The following is a 17,450-nucleotide window of genomic DNA, read 5'->3' as shown; positions in this document are numbered from 1 at the left end:
TCATCCATATCGTTACTTATCGGTACTGGCATGGATAGAACTTGATGATGTGGTTACAAGAGACTGCGTAACAAAGCGTACGGCGGTTCTTATTATTAATGGCAATTAAAAATAATTAAAATACCCCAATATCGAATTGAACCTTCGATTTTTTTGTAGATTAATGGAGCTTATTCTGTTCACCGCAATTTTGCACACAAAGAGACGGAAAAAGGGTATAACTGTATGAATTTTAAATTTTGAATTGATTTGGATTATGGTTTGTTGCAGTATGAAACTAATTACTGCACACCATGTTGTTCTTCCATTTGAACTACCACCTTTTAAAGATGGATTGGATTCGAACCAATAACTTTCATGGTTTTACAACAATAGACATTTGCTTGGAATTCACAAAATTCAATGTCACTTCAAATAAAAACACATCATAAAGCTTGTTGTTACAAAATTAATTGTGAGTTAAAAACCCTAGCTAAGTATTACAGGTTTATTGAAACTGTTGTCTCCTTGAATTAACAAACTTTAGACTTCGCCAAAGTTTTTATTAAAGTAAAGCTATTTGAAAACTTTTGTTGCAGCCAACTGGTATTCGGCTATTTTTGCTTTTTAAGCAAATTTTTTAAAAAATTCACGTTAATTTAAATACAACCTAGACCCGGGACGAGGTTGTATTATTATAACCTCGCTACGGACGACGTTGTACTTATGAAACATAATACAAGTTAATCTGGGAAGAGGTCAGGGAAGGGCAACAAAAAGTTAGTATGTATCACCATGCTCGACAGCATGACTACATGTATTAATGTAACTGTTTCTCTTTTATTACTTGCAGAGTAATGAATTACCCAATAGGTTATAGCATATCCTTGCCATTTATAAAACAACGCCTCCATCCATGATCGTACGCATTTAATATTTTGCAACGTGAAATTCATCCTTGAACAAAATTTAAAATTTTAGGCCTACTAAATATCTTGAATTAACATTTAAGGTCGATTTTGATCACATGAAACGTGTACAACCGTTCTAAATTTTAACGAGCTTGTTCGAAAACGCATGCTGTACAAAAAAGCAAGGGGAAACTTCATTCTAGTCAATACACAAGCAAGCGAACTGAATTAAGTAATAGGGGAAGATGTCCTATTAGGGTAAATATTTAGGCAAGTAGCCAGGCCCATCCATACCTACACATACAATACTGAAAACAAAATTTAGGAAACTATTCCCGCAATAAATACGATATTGAATGTATTGTGAAGCTAAACAAGGAAAAGCTTATTCTGATTAAAAAACAATTAGACAAGTAGCGAAACCTATCAATTCATCATTAAAAAAGTATTTTGGGGAATAACCTTACGCAATATAAAAAAAGAACAGAATAAAAAAACGTCAAACGATTACTTTTTTCTATTCAAAAATCGAAAGGGCGAGTAGCACACGCGTGCGTATATCATTGCATGTGCATACATCAAAGATTTTGTTAAAGCTCTCTCGCACCAAATGAAATGTTCAATGTTCTAGCAAGCGAATAAAAAACCCTTTCTTCTACTCTGTAAAAAGGCAAGGGAGCAAAAGATCCTGCAATACAACCTAACAAAGAGATCTGATAAAAACGACATCGCGAAAGGTGAAGTATTAAATCTCTTGGTCGGCCAATTCGAGAAAAGACTTTACTTTACTCAGAAAACAGGCACGAGAGTGTGAGACCCATCCATACATCATTTAAAATGAGAATTTTGGAAGTTGCCTTTCACGCTGAATAAAAAGTTAGATATCCATCCATACACTACTAAAAAGGAGATTTAGATAATATCAGATGTCCTAACATGTGAATTCACAGGAAGACTTTATCCCACTCAGTAAGAAGCAGGAACGGGGGAGACTAATCCATACCACCATACAATATTAAAAGGATATTTTGCAAAATACCTTCAGGCGGAAAAAACATACAGCATGTCGTAGCAGACCTGTGTATACAACATTAGTTCTCCTCAGTAAACAACCAAGAAAATGAGAGATCCATCCATACCTTATAAAAATAGAGATTCTATCGATATACATGCATCATTTAAAAAACGCATTTTTTTAATTTACCATTCTCGCGAATTAAAATATTCAGCACGCCAACCTGGTAGAAAACTTTATGCTAGACACTAAACAAGGATTGATGTTTGATGCCCATCCATACACCACTAAGAAGGAGATTTTGGAAAAAAGTCGCAAATACGCTTGTACGAAATAATAAATTAGATGTTCTAACAGCTCAATTCATGGAATACTTCATTTTTTATCTTAACACAGTAAGTTTGCTGGAATGTGGGACACCTATACATACATTTATCAAAGGAGAGATATTAAAACAAACAGTAGATTTGGATAACTATCCATACACAAATAAAAACGATATTTTAGAAAAATAATTGTGTGTCATGTTTTTTTTGCTGTTTATAGGAAGCAGTGTAATTTGATTTTGAATTTTTAATATTTTTAAAACTAAAACCTCATGACAACAATGATAAAAAGTATATGGACTTTTTTTGTTCGTAGCTGTTAGAAAAACTAATATTGCTAATATTTATAGGACACATTTTAATAGCAGACGATGTTTTATACTGTATAAATATTCATTATAAATAAATGAATGAATAAAAAATGAATAAATAAATAACTATTCGGAGGAACATAGTTATTAATATAGTGTAACTAGCTATATAAAATTAAGTTATGACTGCATCTTTCACGTTTTACCGGCAATGTTAATTGTCTACATCTATAACGACGATATGGTTGCTACGAAGTTAAGTTAAATTTTGCTGTACATGGCCCGTTCTTAAAGCTCTCTAGCCATTGAACGCTACGACTTTCTCATAACCGGTTGAAAATAGCTATTAGTTAATAATAGGGTAAATAGAATTTGATTTAGCTAATATTGCGTGTATTTCGACTCCTAAAAAGAAATAGTACTGTAGCATTTTTTTTGCAAAACAGGAAAATTTGTTGAGTTATTTCTAAAAGGTTTTTTAGTAACACTAATTGACCAAGGCAGTTCACAAGATAGCGTATAGCTCTGAATAGACCATTTCGGAGATTATGCGCCATTATGAATTTGCGGAACTCGGTGGTGCAAGTTGAACTTTGGACTTCGCGTTTATTCAGTCATTTGCCTTGCGAAACTGCTGGCGGCAGGACAGTTTTGATTTTTGATATCTGTTTTTATCTTTGTGATACTAATTTAATGATATATATTTTGAAAAAAACTTTTATTAGGCACTTATTTGTACTTTTAATTTTTTTTTGTACAATAAAGGCAACTTAATATATCTAATATAAACTAGCTAGCTAGCTAGAGGTCTCCCAAAAATGCTTTTAGGACACTGTACTGTAGCTAGCTATAAGGCTGCAATTAGTAATTAATGCTTGGTTAAAGGTAATTTCATTTTATATTTAGATATTTAAAATTGTGTAGCTACTTTGTGCATTATAAACATATTGGCATTGGATTTTAAACTTGGATTATACTTTACTTTAGGGAGAAATTTTTGATTTTGGAAATACCTTACTGGATTTGGACTTGAACTATGTTTTTGGATTTGTAAAGAAATGTTTAGGTTGTATTATTTGTAAAGATCTAGAGAGTTATAATCCATTGTCAAAATACTTGTCAAAACTCTATAGTGTTATTTATTCCTAAAGTGAAACTTAAGCTCGAAAAATAATCTGGCTTCTTTTCTATAACGGATGTAAAAATTTTCAATACACTGCCCATAGAGATACGGTAACAGGTTCAGTCGCAGATTTTAGGAATAGAGTCATGAGTCATTTTAATTGCAAATAATTTTTATTATTTTGATATTTTTATAATTTTGTTTCTCGGTGTATGTTTGACCCTTGATCCGTCTACTTAAACACTCCTATCTTTGAGTCTTTTAAGAGTGGTATTAGAAAGAATACCTGTCTTTCTTCCCTGCTTTCGCTATTGCCCTATAATTTTTTTGTACGCTTCTCTTTTTGAAAAATATCAAAAAGGGAGAAATGAGTTTAGTTTACAGACTAAAGTGTTATTCAATTTTTTGTTTTTCTATGTTATTTGTTTCAGTCACAATGTATATTTTACATGATTTTTTGTTATATATACGTATGTCTTTGTCGGTTTCTTTATCAGAACACGCAATTATAGCAGTAACTTATTACTAAAGTGTAAATCTTTATGATAAATAAATAAATTACTCTCTGAAGCTCGTTTGAATTATTGGCATAAGTTCCATAGCAGAAAAAGCTATTAATTATTAATATGAGGGGTGGTAATAAATTGAAATGGGTCATAAAATTTTTCGAAATTTGGTGTTGCTTGTTCAATTTTTCAACACAAGTCAATAATAAAAAAAGGTAGGAAATTAGCTCACTGAAGAGAGAGGGGTATTTCAACTGGCAATATTACCTGTACATATAATGTGACCCTCCTGAAAGTCAATATACTGAATAAAAATTTGACTACTTATTTGAATAATTATGGTATCAAGTTAGCAGTATCTCTACACTGTCTCAACTTAACAAGGATTGTCCAGATTTCAGACATTTCTAGCCTAGTTAACTAAGTTTTCTTCGAGATATTAAAATTGAGTTTCTTATATAATAATTTTCCAGTGCAAAACCGAATTAAAATCAACCAATAAACATAAAGCCAGCATGACCACATCTAACATTAAAGATTTCTCAATACTGATCACGTGAGCAAAAAACAATAGAATTTCTTGCCTTAAAGTATTCACAAATTTCTTTCATACAAGACAAAAAATATCTTCTGAGCAATTGTATTTCAATTGGCATAACTGGTATTTTATTTAATAAAGCATGTTAACATCAAAGATAAATGTATCATAAATGTAAAAAACAACTTTTCAAGACAAAGCATTCTTACTACTAAGTGAGCACACAACACTATTCTTCTTGCTTTAAAAAATAAGATTAATTAAAATAATTCGTTAACAAAATTCAATCTAGCTCAGGCTACAAAAAGTTAATTATATGCTTAACTCAGATATCTTTGAAAAGATGCCATACACTGCCTCTTTTGTCAACAATAAATGCAAATGCACTAGCTCTTTTGGAACATGTATTCAGTATGGAATTAGCTACCTTTCATGTTGATAGAAAATATATTTAAAAAAAGTATTCTGTTTATATAAAAAATCAACTCTGGCCTACTTTTCACCACATCAGATTTTAAAAACTAACGTTTTTCTCAAAAAAATATTTTAATTTTTTTATAAAATTATTATTCAACAGATAACCGAAAAAAACATATCAATTTAAACTTTTTAATAGCAAATTTCCAGAGTTAATGTATACTATTAATAGCATGGCTTTATTACGTATTATGACGTTTAACAGTTAAAAATTTATTGTTGCCAGAAATTGTATCCTGGAAGAATCAATTTTTATATGAAAATTATACCAATAATCATAATTTTCCTCAAAAAGTTACTTTTTGGTCTTATAACAGCAGATCACTGAGAATTTACACAACTAAAAATCTTGTAGTAACATTTTTAAAATTAAAAATCTTGATTTTGTAAACATTATATGCACAAATTCTAAAAAATTATAAAAAAAAATTAAAAGTAATTGGAAATATCATCTTTTTTAAAACATCTATGGACACGCTGCGTACAAAAAAAGAATTGTATGGAGCAAAAGATCGAAATGGAACTGAAGTTTAAAAAAAATGTCTTTTAGTAAAAAACACAATCGTTACGGAGAAAATATCACTTGCCGTAAAAATATAGTCTGCGGCCATGTGGAGGGGCGGATTGACATAGCAAACAAAATAGTAGATGATCGCAGTGAATACAACATGGTACGACATAGCCCTCCCTTTGTCATGTATTCCTGCAGTATATATTTGCTATAGGTTACTTCTAACGACAAAGCAATATTGATATTAATGATATTATTACTGTATGCTATTATTAATTTATAATATTATTATTGTGTTTCGTTAATATATTAACACTTTTAAACCACTCTATAAGTAAATAATAAAAAATAAAAAATTACATGCGCAAATCAACAAATATAGGTTCATTCGTGTTGTTTTTTTCATGGAATTCCTGGTACAATGTGCATATGTTATACAGTGACAGTCTTATCTCTAGTTCTGATTCACTGGTGGGACTGTCAAGATTGAGGCCCTAGACGCCTCTTTAGTTTTGATCTTTAATAAATTCCAGTTAAATAAGATGTTCCAAGGGTACAATCTTAACGGCCCCATCACTGCTTCTCTGCTATCGTAATAACTCCAGTTTAAAATGGTGCCAGGAGTAATTCTTGTAAGTAGATGTTTTTTATCTTCTCTTTTTTTCTCATTTTCTGTGATCGCTTTTACTTTCGATTTTTTGTCGATTTATTATTTGTTACTTTTTCTGTTTAAAGTGGAAATGATACAGTTTCCCTGTAGTGTGTGTGGAAAACCAGTTAAAAACAACAGACATGCAATTTTAAGCAATTATTGTGATAAGTGGTCCCACTGTAATTGCAATGAAATCTATACTTTTGAATACCTATTTCATTAAACAAGGTCCAATGATCCTTGGCTATGCCTAAGTTATGTGAATCATGCCATGCCCTTTTTTTATTCCTTATGTTACAAATGTTGTAAAAATATGGACAATGCTCCCACTTCCATAATAACTAAAACAGGTAACGATTAGTCTCTGCAAAACCACCACAGAACAAGCAGCGAACCACCAGTCTCCGTAGAACAACCAGAGAACCAGCAGCGAACCGGCAGTACTATGACAGAACGAGTAGTCTTGGTTGAGAACCACCAGAAAATGTTGATGAGAAAAAACAATAGTGGACGGAATCATCAGAATAGCGATCGCTGTAAATGCACAACACTCCATGCCTTATAAAAAAAAAAAACTGCAAAATTTCGGTAGAATTTACTATCCCGCCCCTTATTTCCGGGAATTTTAAGAATAAATTAGTAGTATATGTCATTATGTTCATTATATCTTTTAGGTTTATATGTACGGCTTTATGCCATAATTAAGAATAAAGATCTATTCACATTCTGGTAGCAGAGGCTAGTTAAGAAGATGGCAACTGGAACAATCACGATGGCACAAAAGTATGGATTGCCCCAATTTTCTGAAGATGGGGATTTATGGGAAGTAGTTACAGAACTTCCAAAGAAGAAACAAGGACCAGTTGTTTATTTGAGTTTAAATTCAGAAGTACGTCAGCCTTAACGAAAGAAGAATTGAATGAAGAAGATGGTTTAAATAAACTTGTTAATAAAATAAAAGAACTATATGGCATTACTGAAGATCAAGCAATGTTCAATGCTTACGAAAAATTTGAGACCTTTCACCGTTCCAAGACAATGTCGATTGGTGATTATGTAAATGAATTTGAACAGCTGAATCAAAAACTTAGAGTTTTAAAATTGAGTTACCAACTGCAGTTCTTGCATATCAACTACTAAAAAATGCACATGTACCGAAAGCTACACGTGAACTAACACGTGCTACGGTTCCTTCCCTCACATACGACTCTATGAAAAAACAGATAAAAGCCATTTATGATCAATGTGCTCAAAGTGAAAGTAGTAGAGACAGTAATGACATTGGTGTTGAGCAAGAAGTATTATATGGTCAAAAGTTTGACAGACGACGTTTTAACAATTGGAACACTCGTGGACGTGGCAGAGGTGGTAAATATTTCAGTGCTAAAAGAAGCCAGTACAACCCTAATGATCCTGATGGACATCCATTGCAATGTCACCATTGCAAATCTATAATGCATTTCATGAATGACTTTCCTGATAAAAATAAAGGAAGCAAAGGGCAGGATAAAGTACATGTGCAGTTTTTCGCAAAGGGTGTGGAACAATGCTTTATGGAGCAAGTTGTGTCTGAGCCTTTGAATTGTGCTTTGCTAAACTCAGGATGTTCATCGACAGTTTGTGGTAAAAATTGGCTTGACTGTTACATAGACACTATGCCAGAAGGGACAGCTTTAGCTGAAAGTAAGAGTAACAAGTCCTTTAAATTTGGGCCAGGTGGAAGCTTCCCCTCAGTTAAACAAGTTAACATCCCTGTTACTATGGCTGGAATGCAAGCCCATATTCTTACTGATGTTGTCGATTGTGAATTACCATTATTGTTATCAAAAAAGAGTCTGAAAGCAGCTAATAGCCAACTTGATTTTGTTAATGATAAAGTCACTATGTTTGGAAGAGACATTCCTTTACAACACACGTCAAATGGCCATTACTGTATACCTCTTACACCTAAGCAAGTTGCTGTTAACAAAACATCTCCGGGTGTAAATGCCACCAGAGTTATATTCACAGTCAACAATCTCACTGTAAAATCACCTGAAGAAAAATGCAAAATAGCTACAAAGCTTCACAAACAGTTTGGCCATCCCATAGACAGCAGCAAACTGAAAACTCTTCTCCAAGATGAAAATGTTGAAGATAAAGAGTTATTTCAGCAAATTGACAATGTTACAAACTCTTGTGACACATGCAGTAGATATAAGAAGGCTCGATCAAGTGCCAATTGTCTCACTACCAATAGCCTCAGATGTCAATGAATGCCTTGCCATGGACCTAAAATTCCTGACAGTTAATCATAAAAAGTTAACCATACTTCATATGATTGATGTGTTCTCTAGATACAGTGCATCAACAATTATCAAATCCAAGAATAAGGAAATTATCGTAGACACAATTCTCAAGCACTGGGTTGCTATTTTTGGCACACCAAACTCGATTTTTTCAGACAACGGAGGGGAGTTCAACAATGAGCTCTTAAAGGGGCACTCCAGTGAAAAAAAAATATTTGAAAAAATGTTATTTTAAGAAGACAATACATAAATATGTCAGAATAAACCTTTTACAATCGTTAAAAATCTTTATTTATACCTTAATGGGTCTGTAAACATCTTCAATTTTAAATAAATTTGCAAGGTTGCGTAAAGTTGAGAGGACTAGGTCCGAATAAATAGGCATATGTCACATCGTGCAGACAGTCCGTGAGCTCAGCAGCACACCTTCTAAAAGTTTGTTTACTTACCGTTTATATTGTTCGTTGATAAAACGTCTTGTAGTAATGACGAAGATTTTAACTTAGAAAACATAGAATAGGATAATTAGGATAAACATAGAATAGGATAATCTCTTCATGAAAAAGACTTTACAAAGCTACAGCCACACGACTTCGAACCTCTTGTGTCTCACAAGGGAGAAATTAATAATGATGCAAAGTGACGAGGTGTCTTTTACTGACTCAAAATAACGTTCTGAGCAAAATATTTTTTAAAGAAATAGAAAATATATTTAATTGGTTTTTTTTAACATTCTTTTCATCACAAAAACTTTATCATTTGTTTCAGTAAAAAAACTTTCTTACTTTACAAGCCAATTTATTTTTATTTCACAATTCAGCAATATTTTTCATCCGCACATGCTTTTTTGCACACAAATGCAAACAAATTTTATGTAACGTTGAAATTTTCACCATGATGGAGGACCATTCAAATGCGTGATCGAAAGATCGAATAATGTTCGTAAAACGGTAAAGTTGGTAAAACGTGAGTATTAATATTGTACAAATAAAAATCATTCTTATGATTATGGTAGGTCATAAATGCGTTGCAGAAGCTACTGACTTATAAGTAGTTGTTTTGACAAAGCTGTTTTAGAAACTGCATTATCAGCATCACATGCAGCCTTAAACATTACAAAGAATGAAGAAAATGGGTCATTTACCCCCTGAAAATATTCGGCATGTCCTTCCATCAAAAAAGCTTCTTTTTTGAAAAACAAAGAACAGAAACTTGATCGCTACGAAAGATGTGTAACTACTTTCTGAGTACGTATATAGCAAAAAAGAAAAAAAGTGATTTTTACTGGAGTTCCCCTTTTAGAGATGTAGCAGAACTGTTAAACACAAGAGTGTATACAACAGCAGCAGAAGCTCCATGGTCAAATGGTGTATGTGAGCATCATAATGTCATCCTGGAAAATATGATTATGAAAATTGTTGACAACACTAGTTGTTCTGTTGAAAATGCACTTACATGGGCCACTTGTGCCAAGAATGCGTTGCATAATAACCGTGGATTCAGTCTCAATCAGCTTGTATTTGGACGCAATTCAAATCTCCCATCTGTGCTTACAACCAAGCCTCCTGTTCTTCGAACAGTTACACCCAGTCAATTAATTGCGAATCATCTGAGTGCCCTGCATGTTGCTCGCAAAGCATTCATTGAAAGTGAATCTTAAAACAGCACTCAGTCATCAAACACGGACATCTACCAGCAAAGATTTTTATAATGGTGAATTGGTATACCATAAGCGACGTGGAGAGAAAGAGTGGAGAGGACCTGGTGTAGTCCTTGGCATTGATGGAAAACAGGTCCTTGTTAAACATGGAGGAACTTACGTTCGAGTAAGTCCTTGTCACTTGCAATCAGTGAAGAGACACCGTAGTTGTCAGGAAAGCACAAGTGGAAACCCTCAAGTGAAGAAAACTACAACCAAAGAAGAAGATTGCGTTGATGAGATTTCAAACAGCGTAGCGAATGGGTTGCTTGAAAGCGTAAACGATTTTGATATCAACACATTGTCAGAAGTTGTACTTGATGACATTCCTAGTGATCCTAGTAAATACAAATGAGATCCCTGCTATTTCCCATGCTCAGGTTGAAACAACACATCAATCAAGCATTGAGCAAGAAGTTTCTAACACACCTCGCAATGAACAGTCATTGACAGTGACCCTTCCAAAAGTCAGGGAGAGGGTTAGGTTTATTGATCCTGATACTAATAAACTTGCTGAATTTATGGTTGTTAGTCGTGCTGGTAAAGTAGGAAAATCTGGAGTTGGAGCATATAAGAATTGGTTGAATGTCAAAGATGTTAAAACCAAAGCCATGAAATCAATTGACTTTGAAAACATTTTGGATTGGGAAAAGGTAAACACAGAGTCAGTATATAATGTAGAAACGTCATGCGATGTTAGTGAAGCTCAACATAAAGAATTAACTAAATGGCGTGATTACAATGTTTATGATGAAGTTGAAGACAAAAGGCAAGACATAACCACAACCGGCTGGGCGATATCTGAGAAAAGTCATGATGGTAAAGCAGAAATTAAAGCACGATTAGTGGCACAAGGTTTTGAGGAGGACACTATTGGTATACGAACAGACTCGCCAACTGTAAACAAGGAGAACTTTCGTCTTGTGTGTAATATTGGTGCAACCCATGGATGGAAAATTTTACAGTCTTGATATTAAAGCTGGGTTTCTTCAAGGTGCCAAGATTGGTAGAGCCGTACATCTTCTTCCACCACCAGAAGCTAACACAGACAAGTTGTGGAAACTAAAAACACCTGTTTATGGCTTGTGCGACGCTTCACGCGCTTGGTATGAGACATTATCTAACGAATTCGATAAAGTTGGAGCTACAAGAAGCATTTATGACAATGCATTATTTTTCTGGAGAAAAGAAACTCTCAAAGGTGTAATTTGCTGTCATGTTGACGAGTGCTTTTTCGTTGGAAGTGATTTGTTTCATGACACTATCATTGCACATTTACGTAAGACATTCTCACTTAGTAAAGAGAATTCAAAGTCGTTTAACTTTTTGGGATTAGAAATTGAACAAGAGTGTGGTGCAGTAATTATTCATCAGCATAATTACATTAGTAACATTTCACCAAATAATTTTACCAATAGTACGTCTACAATTCCACTTACAAAATATGAAGCACGTCAAATTCAATGGGCAGCAAAACAAACTAGACCTGATGCTGCTTACGTTGCCTGTGATTTAAGCACTCGCATAAGACATGGAACAGTTGCTGATGCTCGTAGAGCTAACAAGCAGCTGAAACATCTGCAGCAAACTGAAGTAAAGATTGTTATTTCAAACACTCATACTTTTCAGTGATGCATCACATGGAAATTTAATTAATGGCGGCTCACAAGGTGGATTTGTTCTGCTACTGCATGGTGAAAGCAAAATTCCGCCACATATTTGGAGATCTCACAAGTTAAAATGGGTTGTTAAAAGCGCCATGGGTGCGGAAACCATGGCTCTCTTAGAAGGTGCGGAACATGCCATGTTGATCAGATCCCTAATTAAAGAGATTTTTTCAGTTGATATACCAATTATCTGTATATCAGAAAATAAATCACTTGCGGAAGCAGTCAAAAATACCAACGTCATAGAAGATAAACGATTGTATATTGATATTTGTGCACTTCGTGAGATGGTCGAAAAAGGAGAAATGGGGGAACTCATTCTTACGAAATCAAGTGATCAGATTGCTGACTGTCTTACGAAGGCACTGCTTCAGCTGAAAACCTGCTACGTATACTATCCGGTAGAGAACAGTTGAAATACCGTTAAGTTTTGGTTAATTAGAACAAATATAACAGTATGCCAAATGACACTTTAAAAGCATTCTTACATTGTGTTCCTGCGTCTTGCAGTTTCTTTTCTTGAACATACTTTATGATTTTGTTTTATTGAGAGAGAATGTAGTGGCAAGATTGTCATTATGTTCATTATATCTTTTAGGTTTAGATGTACGGCTTTATGCCATAATAAAGAATACAGATCTATTCACAGTATACACTATATTAGTGAAATATTATCCAAATTATACCGTTCTGGGATTAAAAAATCAAGACTCATTCTGTTTCCTTGCAATTTACTCTTTAACGCAATAAATAACAAACCAACATTTCAATCTTTTTCAGTAATTTCAATCAGGAATGCTAATGATTACCATGATAACAACAATAGCTAGAACATAGAACTTGGTAATACGACGACCATCTTTTTTTAACGAGGGTCTAAAATACATATGTTACCTCCAGCAAAACAACACTTTTCTTGCTGATTCAAATCATGAATTTTTATGGAATGAATAACAAAAGATCGACTTTTTGTATTGTGATTATTTTTTTTACGTAGAATGAAGTTTATAACACTTTGAGAGTCATTTTTAAAATTCACCTGCACGAGGACCGTTAGTTCGTGTAGGAGGGACACGAAATAGCCAGTGGAAAGTAGGGTCTTCGACTGTAATGTATTTAATTAGCTTCGTTGCGCTCACTTTGGCGTGGGAGTTTAATATTGGAATTATTTATTCATTGGTGGTTCTGTGATGATACTGCTGGTTCGCTGTTGGTTTTCTGGTCGTTCTACAGGGACTGCTGGTTCTGTGGAGACTGGTAGTTACCTGTTTTAGTTATTACATCCCACTTTAACTAATTTACAAACCTTTGTTCAACCGGTTTGGAGAGGTGAAAGCAAAATGCCCTTTCTCGAAACGAAAAAAAAACAGGTCATGGTCCTGGACGCGAGATGAAGAGGGATTGCGAGGATGATGTTGAAGGAAGCAATGAGGCACTATGCATGTACTGTAAAAGGTCATCTATGCATCCAACCAACGTACTGGATCACTAGCCATGTGCAAGCAATGGAGTTGGTCAAATGTGTAGACAGCAAAAAAACTTATATTGATTGGCAAACTAAGTTACAAAGTGTCGTATGTAATCATTTCCTTGCAAAGATGCAGAAAAAAGACAACACACCAGGACTTAACCCTTTATGTGTGACTTATTTGTGGTCATTCTTATAAGGGAGACATTGTGACCACTGCCACTGTTTTTACATTCAGGTCATACTCACCTATATCATCCATTGAAATACACAAGGCTAAAAGAGCATTAAGCATAGGAGAAGAAGCAGGTCAAAGTTAACATACTAGCACTTCTTAATTATTTCCACGTCCCTTTTGGGCACAGGATGGGTAGGCGGAATAAAGGGAAAAAAGTGCGCAAAGCATCAACATTGCCATTACAGCAAAACACAAAAGGAGAATGGCAGCTGAAGTTGTGTCAGTAACAGTTGAGGGCAATATTTGTGTTCTTGTGGCCGAAATACAATCAGAGTTTCCTAATTAAGCCCTAGGGGGCCTTCAAAAATTTTTTGGGGCCCTGTTAGCGGGATATTGGCGCTAAGGGAGGGAGGGGGTTTCAAGTTTGAAAAAAGAATCTGCGAACGATTGAGAAATTTCAAAAATTTGTTTGTGGCCTGTAAATTCTTCGTTCGCGAGCATAATGTCTCATGTCATCAATTCCGATAACTTTTATCTACAAAACACGCCCCTGAGCCTTCTAAGATTTATCCAAATGTATGTATTTCACGGACAGAAATCTGCTAAAAGAGGGGGAGGGGGTCCAAATCTTAGCGGCGATATCCCGCTAACGGGGACCAAAAAATTTTTTGAAGGCCCCTAATTTTGTCTCTAGGAAATTGCACTGGATTGCTTTTAAATCCAACTTTAACAAAATTTAAGGTTACAGACTTAGCTTTACTCTTTCTCGCAGCCAAAGTTTTGTTTTAAAGGAACATTTTTTAAGCTTTTTTGTTGTAGTTGTCAGAGGGATTTTCTCCTCCTGGAGGTCAAAGTTATAGCACATGCTCCAAGGTCTGACAAATGGCTTTGTATTGTACAGGGCAGGATCAAAACCAGTCAGTAGCCATTTTATTACCTGGATTCTATTCTCGTCTTAAAGCAATAATCAAATTTTGCACATGATAGAATACCAATGACAAATTTTCCTCCACAACTACTTAAATTAGAATATACAGTTCGAATTTCGAAGGAAAAAAAAACATTCGAAATTATATAAGAAACGAACCAACCAAATAAGGGTATTTGTTTCATTTATTTTAAACCGACTTACCCTTCCAAACATTCCAAGTCAGCGCATCGTCTGATTCAAATGTCTTTTCGCATGTTACGCAGAAGCAAATTGTATATTCAGCAGTGGCTTTTACTTTTACTTTTTGCTCATGAGCAATCAGAGCTCTTGCAGTATTGAAGTTTGTACAAATTTTTTTGCATAGGGTCCTACTCGCATCTTTTAACTGGCCTTCGGGCTGTTTTGACAGGGCCCCTGCTGGTTGTGATAGTTTGTTAATACTTCCTTGTATTTATTCAGTTCAATTTTTGTAAACTGTCATTCCCAGAAAAGATTATCTGTATCTGTATCTATATCTGTATCTGCAGCCAACGTTCCATGTGATATGTGAACGCTGGGAAGAAAAAATACCCAGAATGCTTTGCGCAACCGTCAAAGATCTATTACATGTATTACAGTATATTACTAAGTATTACAGTGTATTACCAAATACTACAAAATATTACAGTTAGATGTTACAACTACTACAGTGTATTACCGAATACTACAAGGTATTACAGTGTATTACTGAATACTACAAAATATTACAGTATATTACTAAGTACTACAGTGTATTACTGAATACTACAAAGTATTACAGTGTATTACCGAATACTACAAGGTATTACAGTATATTACTAAGTATTACAGTGTATTACTAAATACTACAAAATATTACAGTATATTACTAAGTACTACAGTGTATTACTGAATACTACAAAGTATTACAGTGTATTACTGAATACTACAAGGTATTACAGTATACTACCGAATATTACAAGGTATTACAGTGTACTACAAGGTATTACAGTGTATTACCGAATACTACAAGGTATTACAGTGTATTACTGAATACTACAAAGTATTACAGTGTATTACCGAATACTACAAGGTATTACAGTATATTACTAAGTATTACAGTGTATTACTAAATACTACAAAATATTACAGTATATTACTAAGTACTACAGTGTATTACTGAATACTACAAAGTATTACAGTGTATTACTGAATACTACAAGGTATTACAGTGTATTACTGAATACTACAAGGTATTACAGTGTATTACTGAATACTACAAAGTATTACAGTGTATTACTGAATACTACAGGATATTACAGTATATTACCGAATACTACAAGGTATTACAGTGTATTACTGAATACTACAAGGTATTACAGTGTATTACTGAATACTACAAGGTATTACAGTGTATTACTAAATACTACAAGGTATTACAGTATACTACCGAATATTACAAGGTATTACAGTGTATTACTGAATACTACAAGGTATTACAGTGTATTACTAAATACTACAAGGTATTACAGTATACTACCGAATATTACAAGGTATTACAGTGTACTACAAGGTATTACAGTATATTACCGAATACTACAAGGTATTACAGTGTATTACTGAATACTACAAGGTATTACAGTGTATTACTGAATACTACAAGGTATTACAGTGTATTTCTGAGTACTACAAGGTATTACAGTGTATTACCGAATACTACAAGGTATTACAGTATACTACCGAATATTACAAGGTATTACAGTGTACTACAAGGTATAACAGTATATTACCGAATACTACAAGGTATTACAGTGTATTACTGAATACTACAAGGTATTACAGTGTATTACTGAGTACTACAAGGTATTACAGTGTATTACCGAATACTACAAGGTATTACAGTGTATTACTGAATACTACAAAGTATTACAGTGTATTACTGAATACTACAAAGTATTACAGTGTATTACTGAATACTACAAGGTATTACAGTGTATTACTAAATACTACAAGGTATTACAGTATACTACCGCATATTACAAGGTATTACAGTGTACTACAAGGTATTACAGTATATTACCGAATACTACAAGGTATTACAGTGTATTACTGAATACTACAAGGTATTACAGTGTATTACTGAATACTACAAGGTATTACAGTGTATTACTGAATACTACAAAGTATTACAGTGTATTACTGAATACTACAGGATATTACAGTATATTACCGAATACTACAAGGTATTACAGTGTATTACTGAATACTACAAGGTATTACAGTGTATTACTGAATACTACAAGGTATTACAGTGTATTACTGAATACTACAAGGTATTACAGTGTATTACTAAATACTACAAGGTATTACAGTATACTACCGAATATTACAAGGTATTACAGTGTATTACTGAATACTACAAGGTATTACAGTGTATTACTAAATACTACAAGGTATTACAGTATACTACCGAATATTACAAGGTATTACAGTGTACTACAAGGTATTACAGTATATTACCGAATACTACAAGGTATTACAGTGTATTACTGAATACTACAAAGTATTACAGTGTATTACTGAATACTACAAGGTATTACAGTGTATTACTGAATACTACAAGGTATTACAGTGTATTACTGGATACTACAAAGTAATACGGCATATTACTAAGTACTACAGTATACAATACGGCATATTACTAAGTACTACAGTGCATTACTGTATATTACAAAGATATTACATTAGGCAGTAGTATGTATTAACAACATCACGACGTTGATAAATTGTTTAACGTCGCGTGTCGGATGCAGTTGAGCTGTCGTGAGGGAAGGAATACGACAATGTCGGGTAAAGGTGAGGTTGTGTTAGAG

The sequence above is a fragment of the Hydractinia symbiolongicarpus genome, chromosome 9, assembly GCF_029227915.1.
Source record: "Hydractinia symbiolongicarpus strain clone_291-10 chromosome 9, HSymV2.1, whole genome shotgun sequence".
Classification (NCBI taxonomy): Eukaryota; Metazoa; Cnidaria; class Hydrozoa; order Anthoathecata; family Hydractiniidae; genus Hydractinia; species Hydractinia symbiolongicarpus.
This window is presented reverse-complemented; position numbering follows the sequence as displayed.